Source organism: Oreochromis niloticus, linkage group LG6 (genome assembly GCF_001858045.2).
Source record: "Oreochromis niloticus isolate F11D_XX linkage group LG6, O_niloticus_UMD_NMBU, whole genome shotgun sequence".
Lineage (NCBI taxonomy): Eukaryota > Metazoa > Chordata > Actinopteri > Cichliformes > Cichlidae > Oreochromis > Oreochromis niloticus.
The window spans coordinates 23612152-23626457 of NC_031971.2; the positions used below are offsets into that span (position 1 = coordinate 23612152).

The window sequence follows — 14306 nt, forward strand, 5'->3', positions numbered from 1 at the left end:
TCGCTGAGCTTTCCTCTCATGTTAGTGCTCAAGTTTGCATAGCGTCACCATTCTAAATATAAAGCATTCACTCACCCCCTTTTATTTTTTGCTAAAAAATGCAGAGGCTGCACGTAGGCTGTGTGTTGCTCTGAGAGCCACTTTCCTTTTCTGAGGCTATAGCTGGAGTTTGAGTTGAGTTTGTGTGTGACTCATTTTGGTACCAAGCCTCAGCAAACTTTACAAAAACCAAAATAGATATCATCAAACTCCTTGAAAGCTGGCTAGATGGTGCATAGAGTATACTGAAGCACGATGAGCGCTTCACTGGGACTCGTATGTACTGTTTGCTGAAGGAAGGGGATTGATTTTGCTGCTCAGCAGCAGGAGGAATACGGCAGATCTAAGACACCTCATTTTCCTTAGTTCATATTTTTCTAATATTATTTAATATTGTGAATTTCCGTGGATGTTGCGAGGCCAGAGTCCTGAGACTTATATGTTTATATTGTGGAGTACCAGGTGTAATCTACAGGTGGCAGCAGAGCAGCATACCCAGCAGAAATGTTTCTGGAGCAGACTTTATTGGCTCATTTTTAAGCGGCAAGGGCTTTTGTACAGTAGGGCCTTCATAAACCTCTGTGGCATCATTGCAAGTTTTCAAGCAGATCATTCTTCCGGTCCTAGAAAAACAATATTCTTCAATAATCTTCTCTTGCAGCTCCCACTTTCAAACTTCATGTGACAGGATGAACCATGAACAAAGGTAATAAAGTTTGCTTTCTTTAACTGTTTCTGTGCTTGTGCGCTTCATTAGCGTATGCAGTGGCATGCACATTTTAAGGGCGTGTGTCTCTGTTGTCTGACAGATGTTGCAATGGCATGATTAGTCCTCTGTGTGTGAGGTTGCTATAGTGACTGTGGGTTGAGTGTTGGGGAGGCCAGAGTGGAATAGAAGGGGTGCTGAGGATGAGAAGAGGGGGCGGAATAGGAAATGAAGTGCTTGTTGCCTCCGGCCTGCGTGTGTTTCTTTTTCTCGTTTTGTATGTGAGAGTGGGTGTGTTTGTGTGATGTTTATGTCTGTTTGTTTGTGTATCTGTATAAAGAGCACAGCATTGAAGAGACACTCGTCTGTGTAATTGGGAATTTGATCAAGATAACTCACTCGAATACACAGTCAATCATGTGCGCACACACACATATTCTTTCTGCGTAGGAGCGACATAGACAGGGATCCTGTGATGGCTGGAGCGTGGGCTTGGGGTAACCTGTTCTGCCTCACAGACCAACACTATGAGTGGGTCATACTTATCACTTAAACTGCCACGTCAATGGAGCTGTTTAGCAAACTGGTACAAGCAAAAGAAATGCCCTCTGGTTCTGTGAGCACAGAGATTGTACAACACTAGTCTGAAGCACTTAAATGTAAGGCTGCAGAGTAGGACAGTATCAACAGTATTACCCTGAGGGTACCATCTTCCATGAGGCCTTGTCAGACCAAAGTGGGGATCCCTGAGATTGACTTTTAGATGTTTTGTAACCTTTTGTTTTTCCTTTTGTGAAGTAAGAGACGGTTTTGGAGTTCTTAAACATATCTTGTTGGTTGAACTGCATAAAACTCAGACATGATTTACAGGTTTGTTTTAACGGGAAGTCAAAAGCCACATAGAGATGATTGTGAACTCCTTTATCATTTTTGTGTTGCTATTGTTGTCTGTAGGGATAACAATAGTGAGATCAACTTTTTATTACTTGATACTCTTTCAAGTACTTGAGCTCTCTCTGTGTTTGGTGTTGATTCTGAGTACTGACCCACAACCTGTGCATTCCTAACCCTTGTATGAGGTTCATGGTTTTGTTGCGCTCATGTTTACTGATCTGGTGGAGAAGCAATAATTTAGAGAGTATATTGAAAGGTTGAGTAATGTTATCTTATCTTCAATTACAACATATGAAGAAAGAATTCATGATTAGTTTCTTCTTTTTTCTGCATTGGTAATTTTTCGTCTTATTTTGAAATTGCCATTTGTTAGGGAATTCTTAGAAAAAGCTGTAGAAAGTCTATTCAGATCCTTATTACGCAAATTAGATTTTTTCCCAACCTATTACAATCTGGCTTTCAAAAGCAGCACTGCACTGAGACTGCTCTTTTGAAATTCTATAACAGTCTTTTGATGGCTTCTAATGCAGGGATTTGTTCTGGACTCATTCTACTTGACCTCAGTTCCGCCTTTGATACTGTTGATCATAAAATTTTACTTAATAGGCTTAAGTTTCTGGCTGGTCTCTTTGGCTCTGTGTTACATTGGTTTTTTTCCTATTTATATATTCCTCTGACAAGACTTTCTCTGTTAGGATGAACAAGTTCTTCTCTGATTATGCCTCCCTAACCTGTGGGGGTTCCACAAGGTTCAGTACTGGGTCCATTATTATTTTCTTTTTACATTCTTCTCCTAGTTGGCACCATTAAGTATTTTTCTGATGTTTCTTAACGTTTCTATGCAGATGACGTTTAGCTGTATATGTCTTTAAAACCTCACCAGCTGAATTGGCTGTTCGCTCTAGTCTCCTCTTTAACCCACATTAGTGACTGGCTCTCAAGCTATTATTTTGTTCTAAACACCGCAAGACTGAGGCTATGATTATAGCTTCTCCTCTATTATATACGAAAATCAGTCAGGCTCATGCTTCTATTTGTTCATCTGCTAGGTCCATCATTTGAAATATTGGCATAATATTTGATTCCTCTCTATTTATTGTTCCTGTTTCTTTCATATCAGGAACATTTTAAAATGCTACATATGGTCTCTTTGGCCAAACCACAGATAATTGTTCATGCATTTGTGTTATCATGCTTAGATTATTGTAATGCCCTGTTTACTGACTTAGATAAACCATCTTTTTGGGGGCCTCAAACAGGCAAAAAACGCTGCAGCCAGACTATTAACCCATTCTAGTAAGGGAGCTCTGCACATTATTGCTATTTTATTTATTAATTATTATTTAATATTTATCTATTATTTTATTTTATTTCTTTACCAGTAGATTTTAAAATCTTTTTTAAAATTCTTGTACTTAGATACAGAGCACTAAATGGCCAGGATCCATAGTATTTATATAAACTTTTTACTAAACACACCGGTCCTTCCAGTATTCGATCACAGGCTCAGAATTTGTTAGTTGTTTCTTGTATAAGATTAAAAACTAGGGCAATGGACAGCCTGTGGCACCAAGTCTCCCATTTTGTATTGCTATTACAGCACTTGATTTTCTTGTTTATTTTACTCTGTCTTGTTGTACAGCGCTTTGTGATTGCTTGTCTGTGAAAGCGCTTTATAAATAAACTGCTGTGGTGGTTAACATGTTTACCGTAGATATGAAAGTTCCCCCGTTTGATTCCAGAAGGACACACAAACTCAGCCTCAGCTAGTGTACTATTAGTAAATGGTAAATGGTAAATGGCCTGTATTTATATAGCGCTTTACTAGTCCCTAAGGACCCCAAAGCGCTTTACATATCCAGACATCCACCCATTCACACACACATTCACACACTGGTGATGGCAAGCTACATTGTAGCCACAGCCACCCTGGGGCGCACTGACAGAGGCGAGGCTGCCGAACACTGGCGCCACCGGGCCCTCTGACCACCACCAGTAGGCAACGGGTGAAGTGTCTTGCCCACGGACACAACGACCGAGACTGTCCAAGCCGGGGGCTCGAACCGGCAACCTTCCGATTACAAGGCGAACTCCCAACTCTTGAGCCACGATCGCCCCAAGACAGTTGAGAGGGTTGTGTTAGGAAGGGCATCCGGCATAAAATCTGTGCCAAATCAAACATGTGGATCCATCCGCTGTGGCAACCACTTGGGAAATAAGGGAGCAACCAAAAGAAATTAGTGGTATTTTTGTCAGCTGCAGTGCACTTATCAATACAAATACAGTTCTGGTTTGGGATAAACCACTAAATGTTTGCCCTTTTTAAAATGCACTGTAGGTTTATGGGGTGCACAATCTCTGATCCCAGATTCTTGATTTTGATAATAAATAAAGAATAAGTGAATAATTAAAGATATGATATTCAAAACCAAACGTACTCCCATATAGGAGACTTGTCTAAAATATGAATAGGGAAGCATGTTAAAATATCTGGAAATCTGTATTCCTTTATGTAAGGATTTCTCTGGTAATAAAAACTGACTCAGCTGCTCACTACTCGAGCAGTAGATGAATACAGAATGTTTTTATCTGTGCATCACTACTTCCATACTTTGTAGCATTCTTCATGACTTTAATCAAAGGATGAACGGATTAGAAATTTGTAGTCAAAGATCAAGGTCACTATGATCTTACAGAACTGAGTTTGGGGATAACTCAAGACAATTCCACACCATTGTTTGATATGATAAACTGGTGATGTTTACCTTCAAGGTCAAAGGTCATTGTCACATCATAAAGCATTTTCTCACCTGTACTCCAGTCTGACATTACCCAGGGGAATTCACATACCCTCCACTGTCAGAGCAGATTTTTGATGGTTACCACTATCTCCTCACAGAAAGAAGGTTCTGTCTTGTTTCTTTTATGAGTTTGCACATTCTCCTCTTACCTCAATAGACTTCCTTTGGTTGGTGATAACCCCTTGTGATGGGCGGGTGACCATGTTGTTCCCCAACCCTCACCCTAGGACACCTGGGATAAGCTATCATCATATTTAACTAACTACTTAATGCAATTTAATTCATATATACACATATAGATGCATTTTGGCTTATACACATTAGTTTTTCCTTCTATAAATATCTGATTGTCTGTAAAGTTTTTCATTATTTTTGTTATTCAACTGTTTGTTTTTGATTTATAGGCACATTCGGTTTATTTGCCCTTATTTCTTTATTTCTTTCTTGATTTTTTTCTCCCTGCACATTCAACAGAAAGGGAAATGGAAAAATGCAAATGTTAAATGTTAATGCAAATGTAGAAAATGGGAGACAGGATTACTAAAGAAATATGTGACAGAGTGTATTAAAATGTTAATATTTTAATCACCTAGGTGTGGAAAAACAACTTGCCAGAATTAGCTGATCTCTTCCCAGGAGGGCCCACCTTAACTGAGCCAATCTCACTTCACATAACAAACCCTTAAGGTCCTTTGCCTATGCACAGCACATCGCCCTTGTGCTTGTCTCCAGTATCTCCAGAGTGCACAGCCTGATGTGAATAATAGTCATTGTGAGAGATATAATGTGCTGTACCATACAGGGCTGGCTTCACACAGGGATTACACCTAGATGATTCTTCAATAGAGAATTTAGTCTCGGGTAGCCGAGCTTAATCCGCGGCTGTGGAAGCAGACCACGGTACTGTGGAGCCATGGCCAGATATGACAAAGAACAGAGAGCAGCCAGATTAGTTCATACTAGGAAAAGGGCTGAGCTTGAAGCTGCCTGACAGAGCGTCTCTTGACAGCTCCTCCCAAATCTCTCTGCTCTCTCTAATGCAGACTGAGGGAAACATTGTTCCCCTTTCTGTCTTTTGGCTTTCTCTCTTTCTTTTGCTCTGTCCCTGTGTCTCTATGTGAGGTAAGACCAACACATAGAGAGAAACAGTGTGTGTGTGTATGTGTGTGTGTGTTATCGCTTCATTAGCCTGTGGATTTCTGGGTCAGTCATAGCCTTGTTCCCACTGTCTCAGATGCGGTAATTACCCTCACGTGAGCCTCGTCTGATAATTAGGATGGTCCAAGCGGGACTCAGCCATACACGCACATATACACCCTTCATGCTCATACATGTGAGTTATTAGTGGAGAGCTTAACATGCAGTACAGTACTAATGGGATTATCATTGCTAAGGGTTCCACTCATCAAGCTCTCACTCCTCTCTCTACTCATCATCAAGCAGAATTCTCAAACAATGAGAAGACTCAGTGCTTTCTATGCAATGTAATTCTTTCTCTTTTTCATGTTTCTTTCTTCATTACCTTTAAGGACATTTTAATGAAAGTTGATTCAATGGATTCTATGGATGGATGGCAGCACAGGGGCCGTCACAGATGTGCATGCTACTCATGCCAAGACCACTAATGCACATCCACAGCATCACAAATACTGGCTTTTCAATTGCGCTGTGGAAAAAAATTTATGGTCCCTCTCCTCTTTAGCCTGAAGGACGCAGCCTTCATAATTTCCAAAAAGAATCTCAAATCGTGATTTGTCAGGGAACAAAATCATCTTCTACTTTACTCTGGTCTCCATCTTAAATGAACTCAAGCCCAGACCATGCCCTTTTCATGTTTATGCATGGATGTTCTTTGAATAGCAGTTTTAACTTGTATTTGTTATTGCAGGGACATTTTTTGTTCATAAGGATTTTCTAAAGCTATTGACCCCATTCTCTGATTTCCACAACAGAATTCCATCTGGTTTTAGTTGAAATTTCAAAAATCACAGCCACCTAAATATTGTTTTTCAGCCATGTCCAAGAATTATCCAGCTCATAATCATTCAATAATATTGTGACATCGTTCCCAGTGTCTTTGGCAGCCTTGGCCTACTTTGAAGGGCAGCTGGCTGACATGAATCACAAACAGTGTGTGCATGTTCAAATTCCCTCTGGCTTCCATCCACCTAAATTTCCCCTTTTTATTTTTTGTTTGTACCATCAACAGGTTTGCAGGACGTATGACACACAATCAATGCTTGCATCACTGATGTTACTGACTTCTTCTAAGATTAATTCCTATTGACTTAACCAAATCTCTTGCATTGACTTTCTACTAGGCACTTTATTAGAGTCATTTTTTGCAAATGCCATGTGGCTCATTGGTAGTCACTATATATCACTCATCACAGGAAGCTTTAACATAACCACATAGGTTTGACTGACCCGGACAAGCCCCCATTTATCTAAAACTTGTACTAACAAACTGACAAGCAGGGAGTCCATGCAAGAGCTTTCTTTGACCCACCAGGAGAGAGTGAGCGTTTGAGAGAGAAATACAAGCGCTTTTATAGCCTCCATTAGCTGACAGCCTGTGTTACTGTTTTATGTACAGCATATACCGAAGTCTCAAAGTCGTAATAGTTTTATGTTAAATTGTTGAACTGCTTTTCAATGCACCCATCTTTAATTCTTATTTTGAAAGGCTGAGCTTCACTGAGATGCTCTGTTAAGCTGATGCACTGTTACTGAATTGTGATCAAGTAGGTTTTTTTATTTGTTTATTTATTTATTTATTCATTTATTGTTAGAGTTGCACAACTTTTTCAGTCTTTTTTTACCCCATCTCAGCTTTTTGAAAAGTGTTCCTGGGATCAGATTAAAATGACCTTACATTTTTTAAAGAAATGTGGTTCTCAATGATTGAATTCTGTTTTTTTCCATTATTTTTCTCATCATTCCCTGTCTGTTTCTGCTGTTGGGTTTAAACAAAATATCTAAAACACCCAAATAAGATCTAAATTCGTTTCTATCTATGACTATATAGTAGTATTTTCCAAGCTTTTTGGTCAGTGACTCCATGCAAACAAAGAGTCTTTTGTACAAATCCTTATCTCAGATTGCACATGCAGTTCTGACCACTTAAACCAGACTGTTTTGTTTGTTTTTTCTGTGTATCTGAATCTGTTTAGAAGCACTGAGAATGGAAACAATCTCATATTTAACCAGAAAACATAGGAAGAGCAAAATATTTTGTGCAAGAAATAGTTTTTTGCTTTATTGCCATAAACCCACATGTTGTCTTGCAACCACCTGGCCACTCTGAACACCAAACTAGGAATTACTGGTTTATAAGCTTGCATATTACAGCCTGTGCAAAAGTGCACAGGCACTTGAACAGGTTGTCCTACTCAAGGTGATGCATGAAAAAAATCCTTACATTTGAATAAGAATATGAAACCAAAACAGAAGAGAAAAGACTGTGAGGAAAAGTAATACTGATTTGTTGGTCTGTTCATGTATCTTTTAGTTAAAATGACATATTAACCTCTCCTCATCTGAGCCACTCTCGGCCCTCTCTCCCATCGCCACTGCACCCATTTCATCAGCTCATTTAAAAGTAATATAACCCATAACCATTCAATTTTCACTGTGTTTATTCTGTTGACAGAAATGGTAATGGAGATATTGACTGCAGAGCGATTGTGTCTAGGCCATTGTGCTGAGTGGTTCGATGGAGTGGAGTGGATGACTGGAGGGCTATCTATCTGTGATATTACATATAGTGTTGAAGCCATGGGAAAGAGAGACCCTCTGAAAGCCACGAGCTTAAATACCATGCATAACACACACAAACATAAAAGGACAGCACAGACACACACACAGGCAGACACACAGGCAGTGGATTAGGATGGGGATTATCAAAGCATAGCTGTAAAACAGGCAGAGACAGATCAGTGTCATACTTCATAAGCACTCGCACACACACATTGAATGTGTATTAAGAGTGTACAGTAAGATGGATTTATTTTGATGTGGATGGTATGATGACTTTGGTTCACGCATCATGACTGAGCACCATTCAAGCTTAAATAGGAGGACAGTTCGGTTTAACAGTAGAGAAGCTTTAGCAATCAATTATAGAGCTATAGAGCTCGAATGGAGGGAACATAAAGCTGCAGATATTTCCTGTCTGGGTCTTGAAGCATTTTACAGTGTGTGTTTTTACTTTCTACTAAATGACCAAAGTGAAAAATTACAGTGAAGCATACATTTGAGAGCTTTATATGTTTCTATTACATCCATAAAAAGAAAAAGAAAAAACCTCAGATGATGAGCTGTGATCCAGCTAGAGTCTGACAAAAAGTCAAAGAATGCCAAGCAGATCATATTTGACCCTATGGGTAGAAGGGATTGTGATCAAGGTTAAGTTTAAACTGGAATGTCAAAACGAGTAGTCCCTAATCACTACCTTTATAGCTGTATAAGCTGCTATGGTTGTCACCTGATTAGTCACTTTGTTAATTCTTAGTAGAAATTTTTTTTTCCCTATATCTAAAGACATAAATGCTTTCTGTGTCACTGTGGTCTGATTAACATCTATAACATCTAGACATACAATAATTGTTATTTTCATGGTTGATTTTGGTTTTTCTGAGCGTGACCTGCTTTTCTTTCAAAGAACTATAACTGCCATCATGTACAAACAAAAATGAACTTTTCTTCTCTTCTAAAATATCATATTTTCTTCTCTTATTAAAATTACAGAAAACAAAGTTCTCTGCTTCTCGAAAGAGGTACAGATAATTAACTGAAAATGAGCTGCTGTACTTTTATCTGATGATTTTACCTTATTAAACAAAAGCAGGTGCAGTTGATCTATGTAACAAGACAAGCCTCAGTTACTTACATCATTTCAGAGTACATTTCACCAGATAACAGGACATCAACCTTTTTCTCTTGTCTCCATCATTTTGCTTATATCTGCTTTGGTTCTTTCACTGCTGATACCCAGGCTCATAATGAGGCTGCTGACTTTAGCTTTAGCTTCTTCAAACAAGGCATGTTGAGCTGGGTGATGGTGATGTTCACCTACGGTTTACTAAAGCTAAATTTGTGGCTTGCTCAGTAACAGTAAAGAATTTGCTAATAGCCATGGCCGCATTCAAACCACATGATAGCATATTGGGACTGTTTGTCTGCACCACTCTGCGTGTATTGCACATGCATGAAACAGACAGGTGCGTTATTGGATATAGGTGAGAGCGAAAAAAGTCTGAGCTTAGCTCGCTGAAAATCTGTTCAGTTCTGGTCTCCAGCAGGTTGATCGGTGCGTCTTTAATGATGGCTGGTGGACTTTGTAACCAATCTTGACCTAAGTTGTCATGCTGAGCGTGGAAGACATAGACACAAACTCACATTATCAGAAAATGAGAGCTCTCAAACACTCACCTTGTTAGTTTGTAACAGTCTCTGATTCTGTGCACTGCTGTGAATCAGAGTGCATATGAGCTTTATACTGTGTGCTGTTTCTGATGAATTTCAAAGTAAATGGTAAATGGGCTGCATTTATCTTTTCTAGTCTTATCGACTACTGAAAGTGCTTTTCACTTGAAGCCACATTCAACAAATCCCACACACTTTCATACAGCGCTTTATTGAATACATACAAAGCTTTATCACACACAGTGACATATCCAAGGCAGTATTGGGGTTCAGGATCTTGCCCAAGGGCACTTTGATATGGCTACTGAACCATAGACCTTCCAGTTAGGCAGGTCTGTACTCATCCTAAATATTGCGATGGTACCTTTTGAAATGTGTCCACACTAGTCACAGCTCAGTCACACACTTCATATATGATGAAGCACCAGTCATATGCTGACTGAGAGCCTCAATCTCCAGCCATCTAAACTTTAGCCCTGCCGCATCAGGCATGTCGGTCACCAGACTGTCATCAGCATGCAGCTCAGCGGAGGTCTGTGGCTCCTCCGTGATCCCATCTTCTCTACTACTGTCAAATATAATAATCAATCTCTTCTTTGCTTCCTTTTATATTCACTCTGCATATTTCTGCCTGGTCTACTCAAACTCTCCCCTCTTACCCTCCTCTTTCTCCTCCTCCACATTTCTCCTCTCTTCTTTCAGCATGCTGAAATATATAACTAGCAATTTGCCAATCTCTCCCACTATGACACACATGCACGCTCGCGCAGACGCTCATGCACACACAGACACATGCAGAGCTATCCAGACCGCAAGAGCTTCTGTGGTGTATAATGACAGATAATTGGCTATTGTGGGTTTGCCCTCGGCAGCAGGAACCAATCACAGTGACAGCCACTTCTCTGTGACCCGTGCGTGCGCGCGTGAGCGTGTGTGCTCATGCAAGTATGAGTCTCTGTGTGTGTGAAGCGCTGATAGTATTTTATTTTGCTGTCTGCTTTTGTTGCTCCGTGCATAGAAGTAATTGCTTGTCGAGTGTGTACAGCAAGTAACTGACAGCTCTCTTTATAGTTCACAGTAATGCATTTATGTAAACATAAATAAGCTGTTCGGCGGCAGCAGTTTGTGTGACAGTGTGCGGGTGTGTGTGCGGGAGCGCGATTGTGTGAGTGTGAATATGCAGGTACAGCCTCCTTATATAGCACAAATTTCTTTTGCTCCTCGTTTTACATTTTCAGGGTTTATACACCCAACTTGAGAATCTACAGCCTAACACAGTGCAGCCTTGCCAACAACCATCAGTACTGTGATCATTTGCCACTCATTTTGAGTCAGCATCCATGGGTAATGGTCTGTCTGCTTGACATTTGTATAGAACCTGTTGAATCCAGCTGTTCCTAACAGTAGAATAATGATTTTCTTTTTTTTCTTTTTTTTGGGTGAAAAACAATCCTGATGTGTTTCACGCTGGAGTGAATTGTCGCCACATCAGCAACACCTTCAGCTCCTACACTGGTGCTAATGAAGGGTATCTCACTCTTTTTGGTTTTTTCATGATTCACTCATTTATTCCTCAATCCTGCTTTCTGTCTCTCTTTCTCTGCCACTTCCTCTTCTCTTGCTGTCTCTTCACTCTTTTATCTCTCTCCCTGTTTGCACCGATTCTCATTTCCGCTCTTTCAATAGTGGGAAGTGCTGATCTAACCCATGCACACAGACTAAATGAGATCCTGTGTGCGCGTGTGCGTGCAACGTGTGCATGTAGCTCTGTGAGCATGATTGTTCCTGTATTGCTAATACACTGTACCATAAAAATGTATTTGTGTGCGCGTGTGGAGGAGGAGTTGTGTACTTCATCATGCCAGCCAGTTCAATATTCCCAAATGCAATTTCCTCAATGTGAAAAGCTCAGGCTGGGTGTTCATCATTCTATACTCCCTTCTTAGTGTTCAATAAAAGCTTCTTTAGAACTGCCAGGCTGCTCGTGCTGTGGCTCTTCCTATTTTGTCACGCCTTCATTTTCAGTCTTTCTGACCATGCACAGTCAAGCACACGTGCACGCACGCACACTTTGAAGTGTCATACCTTTGTGGCCTTTGTTAAACAGATCAGTCTCAGGTGCACGGTTACAATGTGTATCATAGCATGTTTCCTGAATACTTCTTTGTAATTCTGCTCAACATTCTGAGCCTGTAACATGTCATTCAGACCACCCAAGCTCATCTGCATTGTATTTGCAAAAATCGATTCTAGTTATGGAGGTTTTAACAGTTATATATAAATGAAAACACATTTTGAGAAATCGATCAATTCCCGTTGCGAAAGCTCTGAAATACCTTTTCCAGCAGCTATTTCAGAGGGGACTGACATCGTCAGAGCTAAATCAACATGTTTACAGTAGTAAAAAAGAAAAAATGCTCAATCCCTTTAAGACTGAATAGCAAAGAATTCATAAAAGAAAATGGTAGGTGTAGAGTGAATTGGACAATACAAATGTGTTGTTATCCTTGTTTATCCTTTTAGCGTGATTCCGATATACGACTGCAGAAAAGAATATAGCTTTCATACACTACAATAAACAAGTCAACAGCATTTCCCCTGACATCCCCCTGACTGTTTATGCCCGCCTTATTAACTGCATTAGCGTCTCCCGCTATGAAATTATAGTCGTAATTGTCCAGGTGCAACTAGAGAAGGTGCCATCTCCAATACCAGCCAAAGTCGCTAACGGTTAGCAGTCCACTGCAGCCTCTAATGTCTGTGTAGAAAACAAATGACAGGAGCACTAGCAAATGCCAAGTTGGTGCCTAAAGGAAGGAAGGGATAATGATGTGTTATGCAGTCATAGATGTGCAAATTATACAAAACTAATTTTCCATGTACACTAAGAGAAAGATGCCCGTGCGTGTCATTGACTTGTCAGTGTTTAGCTTCTGATCCATCTGGCAATCCCACCGTACTAAAAATGACCTAAAACACGCAGCTGGAGTCATAAAAACACAATCTTAAGCTACAAGGACTGGGATTCCTGCAACAGATTATAAATATCCTGAGCACAGACCTCTGATCTCAAGATCATAGAGTCAATCTGGGAGTACAGAAAGAGACAGGAGCGACCGAGAATCCACTACACAAGGGGGAAGTCTTTCTTTGAGCAAGTTCAAGCCTGAACTGTGTAACATTTTCCTGTGTGTTTAGTGAACCTCCATGAAATTTAAAAAATAATCAATTAAATATAAATTTGCATATATGAGTTTTAATTTGTATCATAGTTGCTACATCAGGCATTTTCTTGCAGATTACTCCTTTAAAATTTATCTTGCAATTTTAAAAAATTGAAAAAGTCAACCTGATGATGACCAAATCTCCCAAAAACGTATGTATCAAGGGATAATGGATAAATACGGCGAAAACTATTCTTCTCAGTATCTAGAGTCATACAGTTTGCATAGCATGTACACGTTGTACGGCATGTGTGTGTATGTATGTGGGAGTCGAGTGTGTTGGGAGGGGACATTAATCATTAAGATCATTAAGGTTAAAGAATGTGTGAGTGTGTGTCTTTGCGAGTAGTGCAAGTGGGTGGTACTGTGACTCTCTGTGATGCTGAGATTGGAGGCAATTATTGAAATGTCATGGCTTTAATGGGCTTCTGCTCTGTTCCCCCCTCATAAGTCATGACTTGAACTTTCAAAGTGATGAAACAAGAGCCCGTATGCTGCGACGCTGTGTGTTTATTAAATGCTTTTTTGTTTAGCATACTCTATCTTTCCTTTGTAGCCTCCTTTTACCTTCATTTATGTGGTTTTCTTTCTCTCGCAGGCTGTCTTGTGGCAAACCTTTTCAACTCGTCAAGCGTGCATGTCAGCAACAGAATTAATGATGACTGATTTCTAAATATAATTAATGAATTAATCCCCTTTATGTTATCTTTTAGAAGATGAAAGCGCCACATGCCGCAGGTGGCGTGATGCAATCGGCTTCTTTAGATTGATACTTTTTCTCGTTTTGCCTCTTTAGCTTGGACTTGAAACGAAGTAGTCAAGGAATTATTAAAGTGTAGACCACATTGTTGTTTTGACCAGTCCTAAAGCTCCTGTTATCTTTCTGATAGGTTTTTTTTTGTTGTTGTTGTTATTTTTGCAGCCTAATTACGCCCTCTTGCACTTGCTAGTCTTTGTACAGCTTATTGAGATTTCTCATTAAGCTGCTACCAAATGCAAATTACACAATAATAATGAACTCGAGACCTTTATCGCCTTAATTTGTCATGAAGTAATGAGGCAGAAGGCCGCACCTGACCATGAGACTTTTTGTCAGTGAACTTATTATTAATAAGCTTGTGAAAATGGAGGGATGATGTTAAAAGGAAAACATGGCTTTAATTCTTGAATGGCAAAAGAAATATTTGTGTTAAACATCTTGAATTAAAGCTGAAA

General features: G+C 39.8%; 1 protein-coding gene across 20 annotated transcripts in view; it reads left to right on the forward strand.

Moving 5' to 3' along the window:
• ptprdb (protein tyrosine phosphatase receptor type Db) overlaps positions 1–14306 on the forward strand; it is a 149265-nt gene that overhangs the window by 40934 nt on the left and 94025 nt on the right. For all 20 annotated transcript variants that reach the window (XM_019359824.2, XM_019359828.2, XM_019359831.2 and 17 more), the window contains exon 4: positions 701–745. The gene's annotated coding sequence lies outside the window, so the exon portion shown is untranslated. The remainder of the gene's footprint in view (positions 1–700; positions 746–14306) is intronic.